This window comes from Suricata suricatta, chromosome 14, assembly GCF_006229205.1.
Source record: "Suricata suricatta isolate VVHF042 chromosome 14, meerkat_22Aug2017_6uvM2_HiC, whole genome shotgun sequence".
NCBI lineage: Eukaryota > Metazoa > Chordata > Mammalia > Carnivora > Herpestidae > Suricata > Suricata suricatta.
This window is the reverse complement of record NC_043713.1, coordinates 49,534,354-49,543,253: the sequence shown is the minus strand read 5'-3', so window position 1 is coordinate 49,543,253 and position 8,900 is coordinate 49,534,354. Positions and strand designations below refer to the sequence as shown.

At 39.6% G+C, this 8,900-nt stretch overlaps 1 long non-coding RNA gene across 1 annotated transcript; it reads left to right on the top strand.

Annotated features, from left to right (window-relative positions):
* The first annotated feature begins 1,161 nt into the window (after window positions 1-1,161).
* Window positions 1,162-7,532, top strand: LOC115278506. Its single transcript, XR_003902926.1, has 3 exons — window positions 1,162-1,341; window positions 4,469-4,533; window positions 7,032-7,532. It is a non-coding gene; the product is annotated as an uncharacterized LOC115278506 (long non-coding RNA).
* Window positions 7,533-8,900: the final 1,368 nt, after the last annotated feature.

Sequence of the window (8,900 nt, the reverse complement as noted above, 5' to 3'; positions counted from 1 at the left end):
TCTGTGCTGGGAGCCTGGAGCCTGCTTTGGATTCTGTGTCTCCTTCTCTCTCTGCCTTTCCCCCACTCATGCTCTGTCTCTCTCTCTGTCTCTCTCTCTCTGTCTCTCTGTCTCTCTCTCTCTCTCTCAAAAATAAACATTAAATTTTTTTTAAAAAGTGAAGTTCCTGGAACAGTCTCCTCAAACCAATGATTAATGAATTTTAAAATCACCTAGAGAGCTTGTAAAAACACAGATGGGTGGGCCCAGAAGTTCTGATTCAGGTGGGAACAGGGAATTTGCATTTCTAACAAGTTCCATGTAATACTGATACTTTGCCATACACCATTAATGACCAATCTTGGCTGTACATTGGAATCACCGGAGAAGCTTAAAACCGCTAATGTCTGGGTTCTCCCCTACCCTGATACTCTGATTAATTGGTTCAGATCATAGTCTGGGCATTAAGATTGTGCAGTCAAAGTTGAAAATCACTGCCCTACACCATAATGTATGGTAGGGTATGAAAACGTTTCCCTTCTTCCCTTCTAGGATCTTGAACTGGTCTAATAATTAAGTTGACATAAGTCAGAGTAAGGAGAAAAACAAATTTAATTTGCCCATAAAAATATGATACTCAAAGAAGTGACCAAAGCAGGTAGCTTTTATACCTTTTAGACAAAGAAACAATAAATTTATAAAGAATTGACAAGACAAAGGAGTTTTGGCTTAGGGTAACAGATTAGTAAAGTAACAAGGTTTGTTACAGCCACCTCAGTCCTGAATACCCAATTGCTGGTAATAAGGACGCCTTCTACCCTCCAGGTACAGGGAGGGTATCTTTCATCTGGAAAATTTATTTCCTGCTTTCAGGGGGAGAAAGGAGATCAGAGATACTTTCTTGTACTATTTCTTAAGTAAGTTTAATTTAAAATAATCAATATGCCAAAGTGGCATTTTGGGGGGTAGCATATTCTGCTCCCCTTCAGCATGCAGGTCATGAGTCTTGGCCTACTCTTCATCTTATCAGAAGCAAAAGTATCTGATTACTCTTTAGAGAATCTTAAGAATTAGTTAGAGATAAATTTAAGAATCATAAAAGGTCATAGACTCCAGATTCCCTCCCTTTGTGACATCCACTCAGTCTCCCATGGAGCAACTTCAGTTGGAGGCAACCTTTCAGCATATAAATGGCTCCAACTACTAAAAGCTGAGGGATTTTGTCCACTTAGGACTTGCTGCACAGATACCATGCCCTACACACTGCTCTACACACACCACATTCCCAAGCCTTGGCACCTGTCAGTGACCACCTGCAATAGCCACCCGTGCCTCTCCAGCTCCATCCTTCCTGTTCCCACAGTAAGGTTTTTATCTACACCCCTCCTATTATATTTCTTTCCCTGCTTAACAATTATTTGCATTTCCATCTTCCTTCCAGAATAATATGAGTTCCTTGAGGGCAATTTTTCTCCCTTATGGCCCTAGTACCTAGCTCATGTAGTAAATGAAAGGCTTTTGAATGAATGTGGATAGTGTATTATTCAAATCACTGACTCCTCCCTTTGGGGGCAAAAGAATTTTTTACTCTTCTCAATTGTCTCTCTATTTCCACATTTAATTTCTGGAGGCCTTTACCTGTGCCAAAAAAAAATGTATTTTCAATGTAGGCTTCACCCCCAGTGCAGAACTTGAATTCATGATCCTGAGATCAAAAACTGAGTTGAGATCAAGAGTCAGATGCTTAACCAACTGAGTCACCCAGGCACCCCTACCTTTGTCACAGTTTAAAGATAAAAATTAAGTTTGTAGTATCTCCTTTCATGAATTGCAAACAACCAAACCAAACCCAAACTATTTAAAATGATGTCCCAAAATAGAACTTTAAACAGAGAACTACATTAAGTGAACTAATTAAATAAGGAAAATGAGAATGTTGCTATTGCATTACAAGTTCTAGTTTTACCTAAATGAATGATAAAAGAAAGTGTGGAAGAGCAAAATGACTTCACAGTAAAACTCTAAGCCCCAGAAGATCCTAACATTTCTTCTATTCTAAACTTAGCTCAGCCACTGGCCCACCATGTGAATGAGTCACTGTTCTTCCTTGACTTAAATCATCCCTCTTATAAAACTTGTTAAAGAAAGACGTCACTGCAAATTAGATGTTGTAGCTAAGTTTAGCCATCCTTAGGACATAAATATTATAACTTATGTGAGTTCAATCATTTTTGTTTCATGACTTATATTTGGGCATGTGCTTAAATATGTTTTTATACATGCTGTAGCTAAAGATATACTTTATATATAGACATAGATTTTATATTTATATATAATATTAATACAATATACATACAAATATCCACAGAAAGCACCTTGCACAGAAACATCCTTGAGCTATTTTAAGAGGCAACTTTATTTTACTGACAAGTGTTTGGAATTTAGCTTTCTGACTTGCCCCCAGCCTAACCTCTGAACTGACTGTTCTCAGAGAGGCTATGTGAGTGTGTAAGTGTGCATGTTAAGGAAGAGACCCTGTCCCTGGCTTCTCCTTAGACAATCTCTTAGAGGTCTCTCTACAAGAGATACTTGCCTATAGGCTTCTCAGAGAAGCATGATGTTCCAATTATCACTAGCATGACCTTCATTCTTTAAGGGCCTTCTTAAAGACTAGGGCGTTTTGCCTGGATTAGTATAACATGTTACCTTGCAAAAGTTTCGCATTTAAAAATCCAAGTGACCGGAGAGGTTAGTTTATCCAAACAACACACTACCACCCACTGTTGTCATCTCTTTGAGATTAGGGTTTTGAAAAAAATTAGGAAAAGGAAGGCTAGGGAAAGACTTGAGAAGCCCTGAATATTGCTTGGGAGGAGGAAGTCAGAAACCTGTAGAGACCAACAGCCACATCCAGGTCTCAGCATGAGGGAGCAGGGAGCAGAGAAGAGTAACAGGGACACCAGAAGCCAGGTGAGCATCAGCAAAAGGCTAACCCTGGCCAGCGATCAAGGCTGGCTGCTGCATGGGAATCTACAATTACAGAGAACTTTCTCATGTCATTTGAATCTCATAAAATCTCAATGAAGTAGGTATTGTTATGTTCATTCTCATTTTATAGAGGAAGAATATGAGATTCAGTAACTGAGTGACTCCCTTGAGGTCACTCACCTAGTAAATGGCAGAACCTGGCTGCAAATGATGGTCTTCAAAATCCAGCATGTCTTCTTGTTACATCTTTCTGCCTGTGTGTGTCAGGCCAAGCAGTAGGGGATTATGTCCCCTCCAACACACAGAGATGTGTTTATACTCCATTACTGGATTTCCACTTACTGTGGCCAGAACTCAAGCTTCCTAGCAACAGTCAATAGGCTGCTCTAGTGTGTCAGGGGACCTGGTATCACTGTAAACATAAGGCAAATGGCTAAAGGAGAAACTTAAGAGGGAGGCAAATATTAAGATAAGTAAGGAAAGTATCTCAAACCCTCTAATCCAAGAGAGAATGTTGTTAACATCTTCTTGTGGGGTCAAAGGAAGATCTGAGACCAGGGAAAACTGATTTTGGGGAGAAGCCTCAATTGTCTAACCCCTGTGGTCACCTTGCCTATCTATAAACAGGGAAAAAGAAGCATTCTCAATTTCCTTAAGAGACTCATTTCCATGTTCAGTCACCTGTCCTTTTAAAAAGGTGTTCTTTTTTATCTAATTTAAATGTTGTCCACTAGCTTTCTTAGGTCTTCTCAAGAAGAGATAATCAGTGCCATTTAAATATATATTTAATACTTCAAAGCCTACTAAGAATCCCCTCAGCATTTCCTCTCTGGTAAAACAGCCATAACTCCTTTGATATCTCTTCATAAAGCATAAATCCTATTTTTCATGCCTTTAATCAATTCTATTGCTCATCTGTGGTCCCTTTCCAATTTTATCACACATACCTTAAGATGTGAAGACCAAAACACAGTACCCTGGATGCAATACTCTAAGGAATAGACCCATAAAACACTGGTTTCCCAGCTCCTGAAAGATCACAATATAAGAGCAAGGGTCATGTTCATGCCCACTATCACTCCTAAATAACAGAACTGCCTTGCTGCTTCATTGAATGTGTGTTTCACTTGCTTTCACTCCCCTGAGGCCATGACCTCCCTCCTCAGCTGTATCCCAGTGGTCCAAGTTGATCCATGTTGAGTAGTCCTGCACATAACTCTATCCTGGCATTTCCTGAGCAGCAATGCTAGAGAGGAGAAAGCCACAGTGGCTCACAAGTTTAAAATCTGATAACACTAGCCACTCCTTATTATCACAAATGATTGGAGAGTCACAGTATTTGAGAACAAAAGGAATGTTCAGCACCACAACAAAAAAGAAGGAATTCATAGTATATTGCTCAATGAAACCTCTATAGGTCCAAATAGCATAACAGCATTTGTAGGCGACTTATACAGTTAGGTCTGTTTATATGAAAGGAAGCCTTATCCTCATTCACCAGCTCAGCAAAGGGACGGAAACTGAGAAAGCCAGAAGAACCCAGAGCTCGTTAGAAAATCTATCATGGTGAGTGGATCAATAAGATGTGGTATATATACACAATGGAGTACTACATGGCAATGAGAAAGAATTACATATGGCCATTTGTAGGAAAGTGGATGGACCTTGAGGGTGTCATGCTAAGCGAAATAAGTCAGGCAGAGAAGGACAGAAACCATATGTTTGCACTCATAGGTCTAACAGGAGAACAGGAGAAACCTAATGGAGGACCAGGGGGAGGGGAAGAGGGAAACAGAGTTGGGGAGAGAGAGGGACGCAAAACTTGAGAGACTATTGAATGCTGAAAATGAACTGAGGGTTGAAGGGGGAGGGAGGGAAAGAGGTGGTGGTGATGGAGGAGGGCACCTGTGGGGAAGAGCACTGGGTGTTGTATGGAAATCAATTTGACAATAAAATATTTTTTAAAAAACAAAGAAAATCTATCACGGTTGAACTAGCATTCACTTGGCTGCTTTACTCTCTTGTTTTCCCTTTCCACCTGCATATTTAACCAAGCTACTTGTTCCTCACAAAGGGGTATGGCTGTAACCTGAACTTTCCCATTTTTCTCCCTGAAGCAAAACAAGATTGTATAAGTAAAAGGCCTAGAAACATTCTAATTAGGCATCTAATCAACAACTAAGATTCAGGCAAATGAGAAAACAGATTCTAGAATCAGCAAAGAGCCTGCTGTTGCTGCTAGAGACATCGCTAGCACATGTAACTCAAGCTTTAGCTCTTAATAGAGATGTCCTCACAACTGAATGCCCCAGGTCTCTCTGCCTTGAGGTGCGGAGGCCCTGCTGGCAAATATTTACTCAGTCTCAGAGCTTCCTTTCCAGAGTGGTATCTTTCTTTATTCTGTTGATGAAATGCAGCCCTATGGAGGCCAGTAAGGTAGCACCATGTGCCCCTTACCCTCACAAAGCAGCCAGCGTGGGGCCTGGACTATCTTACATTTTCTCAGAATGAGTTTGGTTCTCTGAAATGTTAGCTTGATGCCTGCATTGCCAGTTGGGTAACCTAAACTGGTCATTTCAATAGAGAGTAACCTACAAAACTAGTCAAAGTATTCTATTTTATTCATTTAATAGGTGGATTCTATTTCCAAAAGAATGTACTATTATTTATTAGTGATATTTAGACCAATTAAAACACAATGAAGATAAGAGATATTTGCACTCCTATGTTCACTGCAATATTATTCAAAATAGCCCAGAGGTGGACACAACCTAAACGTCTTATGATGGATAAACAAATAAAGAAAATGGGGTACGTACATACACATTGTCATATTATTTGGTCATAAAAAAGAAGGAAATCCTGTCATATCTTACATGTATGAAACTTGAGGACACTATACTAAGTGAATAAGCCAGTGCATGATTCCACTTATGTGAGGTATCTAAAGTAGTCAGGGGGTGCTTAGGTGGCTCAGTCAGTTAAGCTATGACTCTTGATTTCGACTCAAGGCATAATCTCACAGTCATGATACTGAGCCCCACGCCCAGCACAAAGCCTGCTTGGGATTCTCCATCTCTCTCTCTCTCTTTCTCTCTCTGCCCCTCCCCCACTCATTCTCTTTACTGCTCTCTCTTTCTCTCTCTCAAAAATAAATAAGTAAATAAATAAATAAACAAACATTTAAAAAATAATAATAAAGTAGTAGACAAACTCACCAAATCAAAGAGTACAATGGTGGTGGCTCCACGGCTGGTGCAAGGGGCAAATGCGGGATCACTGTTCGATGGGTATATAGAATTCAGTCATGCAAAACATGAAGATCTAAAGATCTGCTGTACAACATTGTGTTTATAGTAATCAACACTGTACACTTAAAATTTTAAGAGAGTACATCTCATGTGTTTTTTACCGCAATTTAAAAAAATGTTTTCTCTACTTCATTGTAAATAGCAAACTGAATTGACAATAAAATTATATGCATATCAAAATAACACACACACACACACATACACACAATAAGCATAGATCATTTAAGAACAAATAAAGACAGGGCTCTAGGGTAGGCTCCAGTAAGGCCTACCATACTCAGTATGCCTAGGTCTAGAACCAGGCACCTTTGTGACCTTACAACCTATACTGTCACATTGGACCCTGAGCTCAAAACAAACCTGCACTTGGTTTAATACTCTGCTGTTCTTGCCTCAAAATTCTTAATAATTTTTTTTTAGAAAGAGCCCCACATTTTTATTTTGCCTGGGCCGCATATAATATGTAGCTAGTCCTGCTTAGCACTGATTGTATCTGTTCAGAATGATCATCCTCACATTGTTCATTCCATGTGACTGAAAACTGGTGGTGTCTAATCATTATTATATAATCTATGAACAATAGGGCAAAAGGTTGTAAAATAAGAAAATACATCAGGATACTAGACACAGGTAGCTTGCTAAAGGTAGTTTGTGTAACCATATAAAGTAATTAAGCTGAGGGTATGGGATGTTATAGTTGGGAGTAAAAGAGATTTGGAAATCTATGACTTTGGATTTCCCTTTGCCTGACAGGACCTACCCTTGAGCAGGCAAATGACCAAGGCTGCCCTCCGAAGCACATCCCGGAGGAACTGGAAGACCTGGGAAACCATGCTCATCACACCTCCTCCAGCTTGATATCTTCTGATATCCTTCGCTAAAAAGGATCCTTTGTGCTTATCACAGTAATGATAGAATATGTAGGTATCCAAGTGTTCATTTTCACAAAGTCTCCAGCCCAGTTCATTAAAAGATTTCTTCAGGGTCATCTAAAGGAACCAGAAAGAATAGATACATTCAGAGACTTGAATTGAACATTCTTGCAACAATTGGGTGATCAAGTTGCCTACAGTTTTTAAATCACTTGAATGAAAAACAAAACTAAGCCTAAAGTCTAAATGACTGTAGTCTACACAGAGATAATTTGTTAAGAATGACTAAAAATTAGTTATCTCAAGGTACAATCACACAAACCCTTACCTCACAAATTTATTTATTTTTTTCCCTCCCAAGGCAGGATTTCAGTCATAGTAATGTCAGGGACATAAGCTACTCATTAAAATAGAATTGTTAACTTTAAACTGTTTTTAAAACGGCTGGCTCAGTTGGTAGAGCATGCAACTCTTAATCTCAGGGTTGTGAGTTTTGAGCCCCACATTGGGTATGGAGCCTACTGTAAAAACATTTTAGGGGTGCCTAGGTGGCTCAGTGAGTTGAGCACCTGACTTTTGATTTGGCTCAGGTCATGATCACAGGGTTGTGGGTTCCATATTGGGGTCTGCACTGAGCATGGAGACTGCTTAAGATTCTCTTCTCTCTCTCTCTCTCTCTCTCTCTCTCTCTCTCTCTATCTATCTATCTCTCTCTTTTCCTCTCTCTCTCTCCCCCCATCCGTCTCCTTGACTCATGCTCTCTCTCTCTCAAATAAATAAATTTTTAAAAAATAAATTACAAAAATGTTTAAAATGTTTAAAAAAACAACAACAACAACGTTCTCCCTTTCTACATCTCAAAGATCCTAGGAAAAAAACAGGATCTCTCCCCAGTACCAATGATATTAGGGAGAAACATGCACTGATTAAATTTATGGGATTCTAGAAGCCTTGCTTTGGCAGTTTCAATATCCTTTTCAACAGCCTTTCTACCAGGATGTCTAGCAATCGGCAAATTGAACTGGTTCACATTTTTGTTTCTTCTCCTTCCCTCTCTCTAATTGAAGCACAATAAATAATCTCATGATCAGAACATAGAATCTGCAAATGGGATCATCAGCTTCCTCCATAATTATGAAAGTTATATGAGCAAGATGTGCCCCTTGGAAAATCACAATCCCAAGATAGCTTCCATCTAATTAATGCTAAGAGCATCATTTATTTCACCAGCTCACTGTAGGACCAAGCATCTGGTTTCCACAGGCAAGAAAGTATATGCCAGTAAAGAAGTCAGACTGCCTTACTCTGATGATCCCTATTTACAATCAAAGTGGAATAGCCAGAAGAGATCTTAGCAGGGGATCATCCAAGAGCATCTGCATCTGCAAGTGAGATGGAAAATTCCCAACCACTTAAGAAAGGCTCATGTCTATTGTTTGAATGCTTTCTTTCTTTCCCCTCCCCCCCCCCCATTTCTCATCAAAGCTTAAATTTTGGAAACACACATGTCAATGCACAAGGTCAAATATACTTGGGAGCCTTTGACCAACTACTTGGAGTCAGGCTTTAATTTTTTTTTTAATTTTTTGATGTTTATTTTTGATAGAGAGACAGAGTGCACATAGGGGAGGGGCAGAGACACAGAGAGACACAGAATATAAGGCAGGCTCCAGGCTCTGAGCTGTCAGCACAGAGCTTGATGCAGGGCTCAAACTCAGGAACTGTGAGATCATGACCTGAGCTGAAATTG